This window comes from Chenopodium album, chromosome 9 (genome assembly GCF_948465745.1).
Source record: "Chenopodium album chromosome 9, dcCheAlbu1.1, whole genome shotgun sequence".
In the NCBI taxonomy this organism is placed as follows: Eukaryota; Viridiplantae; Streptophyta; class Magnoliopsida; order Caryophyllales; family Amaranthaceae; genus Chenopodium; species Chenopodium album.
This window is the reverse complement of record NC_137842.1, coordinates 71,625,570-71,639,938: the sequence shown is the minus strand read 5'-3', so window position 1 is coordinate 71,639,938 and position 14,369 is coordinate 71,625,570. Positions and strand designations below refer to the sequence as shown.

Sequence of the window (14,369 nt, the reverse complement as noted above, 5' to 3'; positions counted from 1 at the left end):
GAGAGATGAAATTGAAAGAAGGGAGTAGAAGAACAGGGGAAATCGAGGGAAGAAAGAGGGAAAACGAAAGTGTGGGTCCCATGATGACGTCATGCGGCAAAAAGGTGGGAATTTGAAAACTTTTGGAAAAAACTAGGTGGTAAAATTAAAAAAAAAAACTTGAGGTGGTATTTTCAATTTTGGCAACAATAGTTGGTGGTAATTATCAAATTTTCCTTTTATAAATTACGGAGTAGTTTTCTGTGTAATTATGCAACTCTTAGGTTGAGTTACATTACTTGCATAGGAATATAGGAGTTAAAAGTGGAAAATACAAATCAAAATTCCAGTATAACATTCAGTACGACGATTTATGCGTGACTTTGTCATACAATTCTAAATTAGTATTCGTACTTGTAGTCTCGTACCAACTACCAATTTATCCATTCCCTCAAAACACTACAGTATTATTTTCTCTAATTTTGCACAAATAAAAACTATAAAAAAAAATTGATATTTTGATCATATATATAGGGATGAATCTAGCAAGCTCATAGTTTATGTTAGGTTAGAGTGTTTTTTGGGTGGAAATGAATTCAATTAAAGTGTTATCATTACTAAGTGTTTGATTAGAAGATTTAGGTAACAATTACGGTTATTTAAGGATGATGGTTTCCACTTTCCACTAGCTATTTGTTACCTCTCTAAAACCTAAGATAACAATTACCTTTACCCTCATTGAACAAAAACAAAAGAGTTATGGTTAAGTGATTCTATTCCATAGTTAAACCAAACAAATGGAAAAGTATGTGTTAAATAATTCATTTCCTCCCTCTTATTTGTTTCCTTTCCGCTCCATTTCCTATATTTATACCAAACGCCCCCTACATCACAAATAATGCTTACCTCCTTTTGTCTTTAGTCTCTTTACTCTCCACTCTTTTTCTTTTCTCTCAAAAAAAAAAAAAAAAAACAAAAAAAAAAAAAAAAACGGTTATATAGGAGTTTATAGGTTCATTCTTGTAGTAAGTCGTAAAGAATTTTAACATAGAAGTGGACGTGCCGGAGTGGTTATCGGGCATGACTAGAAATCATGTGGGCTTTGCCCGCGCAGGTTCGAATCCTGCCGTCCACGCTTTTTGGTAATCCTTTTTTATAATTCAACTTTTTTATTTTATGGAGTATTCTTAAGTTTAGTTTAATCATGTTTCCTACTATTCATTTTTTTCACTTTTTTATTTTATGGAGTATTCTTAAGTTTAGTTTAATCATGTTTCCTACTATTCATTTTTTTCGTTCCATAATACATATTACAGGATACCTTAAAATAAGAGAGGTGGTAATATGTAAGCTGTAAACAGATATAGCATATAGTATAGGGATGGGAATGTACGTAGTGATTATAATTGAAAAGATATGTAAGCAAGTATGTGATAAAAAATCGCAAAAGGAAAGGTTGTGAAGTACTTTAGTAACAAGAATTTCTCAAGGTAACTCTTAATTGAGACTTGAGCATTGTGGAACTTGGAAATCTAGAATCATAGGCTTTCGATCCATTGTGAAACCAAGAATGATCCAAAACTATTCCGTGTTAGTCAATAAGCTTTTCGATCTCTGGTTCTACTGTGGATGAAGCTAAGTGAAAATAAAAATTTGGTACTACCAATTGACCTACTTTAGCCCTCCTCTTTTGACCCAGTTCATTATTGACTCACGCCAGCCCTAACCCATACCTCGGTACCTCCCAATTATCAAGTCTAGTAGCGATGGTGGTAATTAAAGTGGTGGTTGTAGAGAGTGATTGATATATAGACTTATAGAGTATGTCTATGGGTGTGATGCGATGCTCATTTTCATGAAAAATACTTGCAAAGAAAAATAGTGGTAATATTGTCTAATAGAAACAATTTAATGACACACAAGCTTACTAGCTAATAAGTAGCTAGATAGATGATCGATTAGGTAGGACTAACTAATAATCTTTATTTTCCTTTCAAAGCTAAGAAAAAAAATAAAAATAATATAATAATATTTTGAGTTCATTATTCTGCTCAACTAATTCAATAATTTGCCACACAAATATACAATTCACACCAACTTAATAATCCTCTGTAGTCTTATATATAAACCCAAAACTTGGCCTTACTTTTTTCACAATCAAAACTTATAAATTAAAATTCCAGGGTTAAGAAACTCAGTGCAAACTAATTAAGCTAATTAACCTACATACATACTCATGGCATATTTTCGAAACTCCGGCTTCCTCTTCACTCTATTCATGGTCATATCAAGCATTAACGTGAGCCAAGCAAGAGGTCGCCATCTTCTCCAATTAAGTACTCAACCTCAAACCGCGCTACCTCCCATGCCAACCACCACAATGCCGAACATGCCACAACCCTCTTTGCCAAGCGTTCCACCACAGGCATCGACCACTAGCATACCATCAATTCCTACGTCGTTTAGTATCCCTCCTTTGCCAGGAGCAATTGCTTCATTATTGCCTACTAATTTTCCTACTTCTATTCCTTTTATGTCTCCTCCTCCATCCAAGTAATTAATATATACGTTACATATGTACGTTTTACGTACGTACATGTTTATGGATGTACATGTTTGTTTAATCACTTTCGATTAGCTTGTTTTGAGTGTTTAATTTTCTCTTTTGGGAAAATTAATTAGTCTTTAATTACTTATGTATCATCAAGTAATTACCCCGTTGTGTATGGATTAGTAGAGTGATTGATTGATTGATTTTCAGAGTTTTATTTATAGTTTGTATGATACAATATGTATGATCATGTACTACATACTCGGTTTGATTTTCAATATATGATTGATTATTGTTATTATTATTATTATGATGTGTTATTGGATTATTAATTACGATTGTCAAAAATGATTGATTGATATCTACCATTACAGTAAGGAAATTTAATAATAATGCAAGTAATAAAACTTAATTCGAATCTATTCTACTACTATTAAAGTATTAATAATAATGTATAATGTATACTGCGTATTCAGAAATCTCTATGCAAACTCGTCATGTCATAACCTATAAGAAAATACAATACACTATGATGTAAGCTTATTAACAAGCCAATTCAATGTGAATTGATTAACAACCTCAACAAACTCATGTACATAGTCATCAGTTATAAGGCCGATACCTCAAAAAAATATCAAAAAACGTGGATATTAGCATTTAATTTTGGAATTTTTGACTTTTTTTCACCCGTAAATATAAATTGCCGAAATGTTTACCATGATCCCAAATACCCTCCAGGAGTCCAATTGGCTGCGTGGAACCATCCAATTTCCTTTAAACAACCAATTTACAATTTTACAACTTGCACCGATTTCATTAACTCCAGCTTACCAGGAACATTTATGAAAACATATAATGATCATATATGGATCCAAATAACATTATATGACCCCGAAATGAAAATCTCAATGTTTTTCGACACCGGCCCCCGAAACATTCGAAATTTCTCAAAAAGCGTGGATATTAGCCTTCAATTTTGGAATTTTTTGACTTTTTTGCCTGGAAATAAAAATTTCCGAAATGTTTACCATGGTACCAAATACCCTCCGGGAGTCCAATTGGGTGGGTGGAACCATCCAATTTTCCTTTAAACGACCAATTTACCGGTTTACAACTTACACCAATTTCATTAACTCAAGCCTACCACGAACATTTATTACAACAAATAATGATCATATATGATTCTAAACGGCATTATATGACCCCGAGATATATCCCCTAGAATTTCAAGACTTTTCGACACCGAGCCCCGAAACCTAAAAATTTTCTAAAAAAACGTGCACATAAGCCTTGAAATTTGGAATTTTTTGACTTTTTTCGCACGGAAATAAAAATTGCTGAAATGTTTACCACGGTCCCTAATACCCCCCGGGAGTCCAATTGGGTGGGTGGAAGTGTGTAACCATTGAATTTTCCATTAAACGACCAATTTACCGACTTACAACTTGCACCGATTTTATTAATTCAAACCTACCACGAAAATTTATAACAACATATAATGGTCATATATGGTTCCAAACGGCATTATATGACCCCGAGATGTATCCCCTAAAATCTCAAGGATTTTCGACACCTGGCCTCGAAACATACAAAATTTCTCAAAAAGCGTGGATATTAGTCTTAATTTTTTGAATTTTTTGACTTTTTTTTTTCTTCCTATAAAGAAAAATTGCTGAAATGTTTACCGTGGTCCCTAATACCCTTCGGGAGTCCAATTAGGTAAGTGGAACCATCCAAATTTGCCTTTAAATGGTGAATTTACCGGTTTACAACTTGCACTGAGTTCATTAACTCAGGCCTACCACGAACATTTGTGACAACATATAATTATCATTTATGGTTTAAAACAGTATTATATGACCCTGAGATGTATCCCCTAAAATCTCAAATCTTTTCGACACCGGGCCCCGAAACCTCAAAAATTTCTCAAAAAACGTGGACTTAAGCCTTCAATTTTAGAATTTTTTGCCTTTTTTTTTTATCTCGGAAATAAAAATTGTTGAAATTTTTACCATAGTCCCTAATACCCTCGTGGAGTCCAATTGGGTGGGTGTATTCATCAAATTTGGCTTTAAACGACCAATTTACCGGTTTACAACTTGCACCGATTTAATTAAATCAAGCCTACCTACCACTGCACGAACATTTATGACAACATATAATGATCATAAATGGTTCCAAACGACATTATATGACCCCGAGATGTATCCCCTAAAATTTCAAGGCAGCCTCGAAACCTACATAAATTCTCAAAAAACATGGATCTTAGCCTTCAATTTTAGAAGTTTTTGACTTTTTTCGCTCAAAAATGAAAATTGCCGAAATGTTTACCATGTTCCCTAATACCCTTTGGGAGTCCAATTGGATGGGTGGAACCATCCAATTTGCCTTTAAACGACCAATTTACGGGTTTACAACTTGCACCGATTTCATTTACTTAAGCCTACCATTAACATCTATGACAATATATAATGATCATATATGGTTCCAAATGACATTATATGACCCCCAGATGTATTCCCTAAATTCTCAAGACTTTGCGATATCAGACCCCGAAACCTCCAAAATTTCTAAAAAAAGCGTGGACATTAGCCTTAATTTTGGATTTTTTTGACTTTTTTGGCCAGAAAATAAAAATTGCCAAAATATTTACCATGGTCCCTAATACCCTTCGGTAGTCCAATTGGGTGGGTGGAACCATCCAATTTGCCTTTAAACAGCCTATTTACCGGTTTACAATTTGCACCGATTTCATTAACTAAAGCCTACCACGAACATTTATGACAACAAATAATGATCATATATGGTTCCAAACAGCATTATATGACCCCGAGATATATCCCCTAAAATTTCAAAACTTTTCGACACCGGGCCCCAAAACCTCCAAAATTTCTCAAAAAGCGTTGATATTAATCTTTAATTTTGGAATTTTTTGACTTTTTTTCGCCCGGAAATAAAAATTGTCAAAATGTTTACCTTGGTCCCTAATAACCTCCGGGAGTCCAATTGGGTTGGTCGAACCATTGTATTTGCCTTTAAACAACCAATTTAATTACCGGTTTACAACTTGCACGGTTTTCATTAACTCAAGCCTACTACGAACATTTATGACAACATATATTGATCATATATGGTCCCAAACGGCATTATATGCCCCGAGATGTATCCCCTAAAATATTAATACTTTTCTACACCGGGCCTTGAAACCGCAAAATTTTTTCAAATAGCGGGAATGCCTTTAATTTTGAAATTTTTTGATTTTTTTTTCTCCCGGAAATAGCAATTGTCGAAATGTTTACCATGGTCCGTAATACTCTCCGGGAGTCTAATTGGGTGGGTGGAACCATCCAATTTGCCTTTAAACGATCAATTTACCGGTTTACAACTTGCACCGATTTCATTAATTCAAGCCTACCACGAACATTTATGACAACAAATAATGATCATATATGGTTCGAAACGGCATTATATGACCCCGAGATGTATCCCATAGAATTTCAAGACTTTTAGACACCGGGCCCCGATACCTTCAAAATTTCTCAAAAACGTGGATATTAGCCTTCAATTTTGGAATTTTTTGACTTTTTTTCGCCCGGAAATAAAAATTACAGATTTGTTTGTCATGGTCCCTAATACTCTCTGGGAGTCCAATTGGGTGTGTGGAACCATTCAATTTGCTTTTAAACGACCAATTTACCGGTTTACAACTTGCACCAATTTACCGGTTTACAACGGCCAATTTAATTAACTTGCACCGAACCTGACTTGACCCAAAATTGACCCAAACCCGTTTTAACCCGTCAAAACCCAAATTTAAACCGACTTGTTACTAACCTGACCTTAATTCAATCTGACCCGTTCCTAACCCGACCCGAATTTAACCCAACTTGTTACAAACCCACCCGAAATTAACCCGACTTGTTATTGACCTGACCCAAATTCAACCCGACTTGTTATTGACCCGACCTTTATTTTACCTTACCTATTACTTACCCAACCCAAAAATTCAACCCGATCTGTTATTAACTCGACTTGAAATTAACACAACTTGTTATTGATCCGACCTAAATTCAATCCAAATTGTTCCTGACCTGATTTCAAATCTCCTTAAATGCAATTTAGATCACCTTATTATTTTTGATCAAAGCATTTTGTCTTGGGAGACCAAGTCGATCCAAGCTAGCTAAAGAAAGGAGCATCATCCTCAAATTTAAGAGTTAAATATAGTATATATTTGTTGTATGGTCAAAGGAGATAATTATCTTCCTAAATTATAGACTATTGTTCCCTAGTATATTGCCATATATATTATAGTCAAAGGAAATAATTAACTTGATAAAAATGATAAATATCTATTTATAGTTAGTTGAACCCGAATATGACCCGACTTGGAAATGACCCGACCTGATTTTAACCTGCAAATTTTTGACTTGAACATAACCCGACTTAAATCTGAGAATGATCCGACTTGGAAATGACCAAATCTGATTATAACCCGCAAATTATTGACTTGAACCCAACCCGACTTGAACCCGAGAATGACCCGACTTGGAAATGACCTGATCTGATTATAATCTGCAAATTATTGACTTGAACCGAACCCGACTCAAACCCGAGAATGACCCAACCTGATTCTAACCCGCAAATTGTTGACTTGAATTGAACCCGACTCGAACTTGAGAATTACCCTAACCCGTTTTAACCTGTGAAAACCCGAATTAAACCCGACCTATTGTTCACCCGACCTGAATGTAACCCGACTTGTTATTAACCCGACCTAAACCCGACCCAACCCCGATAAGAAGTATGACCCGACTCAAGCATGACCCAACCCAAAACCGACCCGTTTAACCGAATTGACAGCTCTACCCATTCTTATCGTCTAGAATCGAAATAGACATTTAATAGAAGAAAGTTTTACTCAATTTCCTCAATCATAAAAACCTTTGGGCGAGTTTAAAAGACATATAATACAATGGTTCTTTAATTAACATGTTAAGGGCCAAAGGATATTGAGCAAAAGTTGAAAATAGTTTAGCAGAATAAATTAATTAAAGGGGAAAAAAAAAAGTTCCTACCTCCATAATAAGCTACCTAGTACACTTACCCTTTTTTTTTTTTAATATATATATATATATATATATATATATATATATATATATATATATATATATATATATATAGCAATATATATATATATAGCAATATATATATATAGCAATACTTTTGTCAAAATTCTAAAAGTAACGGAGTACTTAAAAGTTTATTGACAAAAGGGACTAAGATATGACCTAAAAATTCGTTGGAGTACTTAAAAGTTTATCGGTGTAATAAATGTTTATTTATTGTCAATTCTTTCCACTTTTAGCTTTTTAAATGTAGTTTTAAGGGCTTGTTCACATTTACTTAATTTCAGTTCAGTTCAGCTCCAATCAATTCAGTTCGGTTCAGTTTCAATCAATTTAGTTTAGTTCAGCTCCTAATTTCCCTCTCTCATAAAATATTCATTTCAGCTTCAATCAGTTCAGTTTAGTCCAATTCAGTTCAGTTTATCTCAATTCAGTAAATGTGAACAGACCCTAAAGGTTGCATATATCTTTTTCCTTCATACTATATGTCTTTTAATTCATTAATATATGATTATTTGCTATTTTGTTTCAAAAAAAAAAATGATTATTTGCTATTTAATATACCAATGCACTACTATTTCTTAGTGCTACAATTAAAAATTTATGTCGTAGGACTAATGTTCTAACAACTTAATTAGGCAATAAGCGTGGCATAATTTTATGGAATCATCAGTCATTCACTACAACAAATAAGATCAAAGAGGGCGATTTAAATCGCCCTCTTAGGTTAAAATTTCGCCCTATTAGGCAAAGAGGGCGATTTTAAAATCGCCCCTAAGTTGCCCTTTTAGCTTCGTCCTATTAGCTTCAAAGGGCAACTATAATCTTTCGCCCTCTTTGTTAAAGATCAAAGAAGGCAAAAAATTTCGCCCTCTTTGTTTAAGATCAAAGAAGGCAAAAAATTTCGCCCTCTTTGATCAAAATCAAGGAGGACAAAGCTTTTCGCCCTCTTTGATCAAAATCTAAGAGGACAAAAATTTTAGCCCTCTTTGATCAAAATCTAAGAGGACAAAAATTTTTGCCCTCTTTGATTAAAATTTAAGGGCAAAATTAAAGTCGTGCTCTTTGGTCATTTTTTAGTTTTTTTAAAAAAGAATTCTAGAAGGGTACATTTAGGGGAAAAAAAAAGGTCTTAATAGGCATAAATTCTAATTTTGTCATTATATATACAAAAGTATTAACCAAGTTTTTCTAAATAGCAAATAGCTATGCCAAAGAGTACTAAAATTTAATAATGTTTTTTCTAGGACATGAACTATCAAGCAATCTTCTCATTCTTGCATTTTCTAGCATCCCCTTTTTTTTCCATCTGTAATGCAACCCGCCTTTTGGTGTCCATCCCCAAAACATCAGCACATTGACTTGATCCCCTGACTGCAAACTTGACAGAAACAAGTAAGAAACGGTTTCGCGTCCTGCAGGTTTAAATGTAACTGTTAATCCTCTTCAAGAAGAAAGGGAAAGTTACAATTCACAAAAGTCAAGTTCAAGAATAAGATACTAAAATGGAATGTTTGATTGACTGATCGACTACTGCCAAAATAACAGCATGTAGAAAGGCATCAGTCTGAGCACCATGTCTTATACCTACTGAATTACATAAGCTAACATAACCATGGCATGATAAATTGATAATGCATCCACATGACAATTTTATGTAAAGAGTAAGCTAGAAAATATTACCTCTATCAAGCATCAAGGCCAATCTTCTCCACGACTAACCAAAGCTTTTGTTCTAGGTCATCTTGTTTCTTCTTAGAAACTTCCAATTCAGCTCACATCATATTATTTTCATTTTGTAGTTGTTCCTAGAAAATCACATGCATACATATTACCAAGAAGATCAGAAAACAACATAAGGATTTCCATTAGAAAAGATAAATATAGCTGTATATGAAAATATAAACTGAAGATAAAAGGAATAAAAGATATAAAGAACTCATCCCTAAAAAAAAAAGATATAAAGAACTCTCTTCAGGCTACGAGAAACAAGAAGGTTATAAATTCAGTGCACAACTAGGATGAATAATTAAGGACAATCAGGAGATTAATTCAACTAGGAGTTTGTGTTGCAATCATTATTTGATCAATCTGGGAGAAATTAAAGCAGTTATCTGTGACTAACCTATAGCAACAATGGCCATGTCTATGAAGCATATATGAAATATAACCATATTGGCTCACCAATATTCAACAGTAGGAAAAGCCCAAAAACTCAGCTCTAGCACCTATTCATAAATAAAGCAATCATAGCATATTTACCTTTTATTTTTTTAAGTTGTTGAGACTCTTGAGAGGTAGACCCTTTGGGCTCATTCATTGTTCTTTTCCATACAAAATGATCTGAAGGAAACAAACATAGAAGATAGAAACAAAACTATAAACAGTAACATAATATGTAGATCTAATTTGCAATGTAAAATACTATATAATGCAATTATTGGCACCAAAAACATTTAAACTCAAGGAGTAATAGGAAAGTGCAACCAAAGCTTTCTGGGAGAAATCAAGGACTGACTACAATATGCTTCAGGAGTGTAACTAAACACTACAATTCTCGGCATAAGCATAATAATTCATAATTACATAAAGTTAATAAGTCTCAAGCTAATCCCAAATCAGATAATCTATATAACATGCCCTTGAAGTAAACGCAGTGCCTAACCATTCATGATGTGCACACTATCATCATATTTCATATGGCTAAAGAGTAGCTTTTTAACTTTTTGAGGGGAGTATGTCGTAAGATGTCCCAACTTACCCGGTAATCGAGCAATACGGAAGTATACCCTGAAACAGGTGCCTCAACGCACAACCTGGGAACGCAAACATGGGTTATAATTCTATGCCACTCACTGCATAATCAAATGACGAAAAATAGGCAGAAGTGGATTGCAACTCTTCTGTCAAAAATCCTTTCATACAAGTAATCTGTCCACAACTTAATCAAATACGTAGTATATATGAGTTAATTATGTTCATTGGCACCTTCAGAATCCACAAAGGCAATTAAGAGATTACTCAAAGCATCATCACTGATCAAAAAGGGGAATAAAAAATGAAGTAATTGCTGAAAATGCTCACCAAGATGGCAACTGTTTGACTTCATTTGAAGTGCTGGACTAGGAATGTTTTGAGTGTTTGCACCGAATTGAAACCACAGCCATACTGGAGACTAGGAGAGCAAGAGTGAAACCTCAGACACAAAAACATTTCATCTCCTCTTCTGAAAATTCAGATAAAGTGGGATCAACTATCTCCAGAAACCTACCATCTTGACCAAATTGCCGAGCTCAAACGTCTAGTAAACATGTATTTCGGATCAATATAACCTATGTTATTTGGGAATATTCTGTCATAGCATCTGATGCAAAGTCAGTAAATACATGTGCAATCCCAAAATCCAACAGCTTTAATTAGAATAGAAACTATTGTCAAGAAGTACATTGCTAGGCCTAAGGTCGCGATGCAACAAAACAAACATTAACACATTCAAGACCACAAGCAATGCCAAGACATATAGAAGCTCTCATAGATCAGTTTAACTGGAATTTTTATCATCTAATAATGCAGCTAAGCTTCTGCCTTCTACAAACTCGTACACCATGACTATATGATCATCTTCAGCACAACTTCCTATGTTTGTCTATCCCTCAAATGACAGAGAAGCTATCACTGATAGACCTTTCACCGACTCACTGCATAATCAATGCCTATCTATCCTTTCTAAATAAATAAGAAGCACAATGTGTTTGAAAAAAAATTATAATCTAGTCCATTACAATCCAAAAGTTGGATAATACTAAATAATTCACAATCTTCAAAACCGAAAACTAATTTAGTCCAATAAACTTATGAAAAGTACCAAATCATAAACTAGCTCTGAACATAACATGAATACCTTCACAATCAATAAGTAAGCTGTAATCAAACTGCAATCAACTACTCTTATACATTACATTTTGAAATCAGATAATGAGTTAATTAATCATATACTTATCTCCAATGATCATGCATCATAAACACTTGTTCATACAAAACAATTTTTTTTTAATCAACAGTCTTTGAGGCGTTTCATCAAACACTTTATCTGCACTATTTGAAAACTATAAGATTTTCTTTTTTCCTAGATTCTTTAAGGCATTTCATCAAACACTATATTTGCACCATTCCGGATTATTTAAGTACGATTATTATAGGTATTTCATCAATTTTTTAACAGGAAAAATCGAAAGATTGCTTGACTCGACAAAAGTAGCATGCTATACAACAAATTTCAAATCCAAACAACAATTTAAATTTCAATAACAAAAACATTCGAGCAATTAACTAGCAATAAACCCTAGATTATGAAATTGATAGTCCATAATTTAATACTACCTGAGAAGCCGCTTCAATGGAGGAGAAAGCTCAAAGTTGCTTCAATGGAGGATCGAGAAAGCTCAAACTCGCTTCAATGGAGAATTCGAAGTGTAGTTATCGCATTGTGAGGAGAGAGAGGGGTTTTACAATTTTTTGTTTTGGGGTTTGTTTTACGGAGTACAGTAGAAGTATTTGTTTATTTGTGCAACCAAGGACGACAACTTCTTTTAATTTGCCCCCTTATTGTTTATCAAAGAGGGCGATTGTTTAAGTCGCCCTTATTGTTTGATCAAAGAGGGCGAATTTAATTTAGTCGCCCTTATTGATCAGCTCTAAGACAACGACCAAATTTTCGCCCTTTTTGATAACAATATAATAGGGCGAATTTTATATGCCCTATTTGATGGTGTTTAAGAAGGCAAAATTAAAGTCGCCCTCTTTGTCAGAATAAAATCGTCCTCTTTGATCTATTTTCTTATAGTGATTTCAGCAACATCAAAATTCAAAAAGCTAACATGTACGTGAAATCTTATGGTACAAGTAAGAAAAATTTGAACTAGCTTTGAGCCACTTAGAAAGTGCTACAACATTTCTTTGTTGAGCTAACTAGGAATATAATAACCAAATAAGAAGCAAATATTCTTCAAACTTTGCTCAACAACAATACTCGTACCATTATTATTATTTTTTGTTTGTTAACCAACTTACCTACTTTTAAAGTCTTAACAAGTACAACCATACTCTTTAATCTTCATCATATCATACACTATAAATACCCCTTGCTAGTAAATCTTTATTCCTCACAAAAATTTCATCCCTTTTAATTAGTAACATCTAACATACACCCTTAGACAACTTCTAATACAATTAAGTTGCACAAATGGCTTCTAAATTCATCCTTGTAGCTATCTTCATCGCCGCCTTGTCAATGACAAGCATCGAAGGAGGCCGCCACCTTCTCCAAACAACAACGGCTCCTCAAACGGGGTTGCCCTCGATCCCAAACATGCCTAGTATACCAAATTTCCCTATGGCTTTCCCTCCAATTCCGAACATGCCTACTACAATTGCCTCCATTCCAAGGTTGGCTTTCCCTCCTATGCCAAACATGCCTTTTATTAACTTCCCTAATTCCATCCCGTCTCTCACGCCACCACCTTCCAACTAAGATTTCGAGTTTATATGTAATGTACTGCCTTCTATGGGGAAGGATATATATACGCTTGTTTAAGTTTTGCTCTTCTATATGCTTGCTTTGTATGGCTTTGTATTGATGTACTCTTGTATTTATTTTCCTTTTATATATATATAGAATACACTTGTGTTATATTTACTTTTAATAAAATAGTTTATTTTTACATAATGCTCGCGTGAAGTTATTATGAATATAATGATAGCTCTATACAAAATAATATGGTCTTATATTGAAGAACATAAAAATTAAATGAGCAAAATAGAAGAGCGGCTTAACTAAAGTTTTGCATTGAAAGGATACAAGTTGAATGAGCATGTGGATTACAATTCATACATAAGAACAAGAAAGTTTTAGATGATATAAAAACTTTAAATGAATTATAAGGAACATAATGCACATCATACTCCCAAGGTTTTAGATGTACAAACATTGTATTTAATTTGTATATCATTATAAGAACATTAATCTATATATCATTTGGAGCACAATTCACTAATGCATAAAGATATCGTAACAAAACCTCTCTCACTAGTCAGTACACTTTCACACAAATAAAATGCTAAAAATAATAAGGATTGTTGCAAATAATTTGAAATAACTTAATAGTCGTAGGGCCTATATTGTTCTCTTCGGGTCATTTTCAATTCAGTTTAGTTCAGCTCCAACAAGTTCAGTTCAGTTCAGTTCTTGATTTTCTTCACTCATAAAATATTTAGTTCAGTTCAGCTCCAATAAGTTCAGTTCAATTCACTTCAATTCATTTCAGTCAATCAGATGAGACTCGTACTAGCACACAAAAGTGAAAAATAACCATTAATTTAGAGGAGTAAGGGTCTGTTGACTCTGTTCTCTTCAACTTAATATCAATTCAATTCAATTCAATTCAGTTTAGGTTTTGATTAATTTCCATCTCTCGTAAAATTTTCATTTCATCTTTATTTAGTTCACTTCAGTTCAGTTAAGCTCAATACAATTTAATTCAACTCAGGTTTAGTAAATCAAAACATGCCCTAATTTTTAATTAGCTAGGTTCTAAAAAATTATTTAAAAATAATAATAATAATAAAAAAAAAAAAGTACTTTGTGTTAATCGACTTCAGATCCATTTTAAAAATACAAAGTACTTCGTAATGCTTTATTTTGAAGATGGATT

General features: G+C 33.6%; 1 long non-coding RNA gene and 1 other non-coding gene across 5 annotated transcripts; one reads left to right on the top strand and one right to left on the bottom strand.

The window, feature by feature from the left end:
- The first annotated feature begins 1,032 nt into the window (after window positions 1-1,032).
- Window positions 1,033-1,114, top strand: TRNAS-AGA (transfer RNA serine (anticodon AGA)). Its single transcript has one exon. It is a non-coding gene; the product is annotated as a tRNA-Ser (tRNA).
- A 7,681-nt stretch (window positions 1,115-8,795) lies between these two features.
- LOC145559163 (uncharacterized) lies at window positions 8,796-12,393 on the bottom strand. 4 transcript variants are annotated; one of them, XR_014092674.1, is made up of 6 exons: window positions 12,040-12,390; window positions 10,744-11,011; window positions 10,421-10,475; window positions 9,922-10,002; window positions 9,343-9,467; window positions 8,796-9,074 (listed from the first exon to the last, which is right to left on the bottom strand). It is a non-coding gene; the product is annotated as an uncharacterized LOC145559163 (long non-coding RNA). The 4 variants fall into 4 exon arrangements; XR_014092673.1 differs by having other exon boundaries at window positions 10,744-11,023; window positions 12,040-12,388; XR_014092676.1 differs by lacking the exon at window positions 10,421-10,475 and having other exon boundaries at window positions 10,744-11,023; window positions 12,040-12,392.
- Window positions 12,394-14,369: the final 1,976 nt, after the last annotated feature.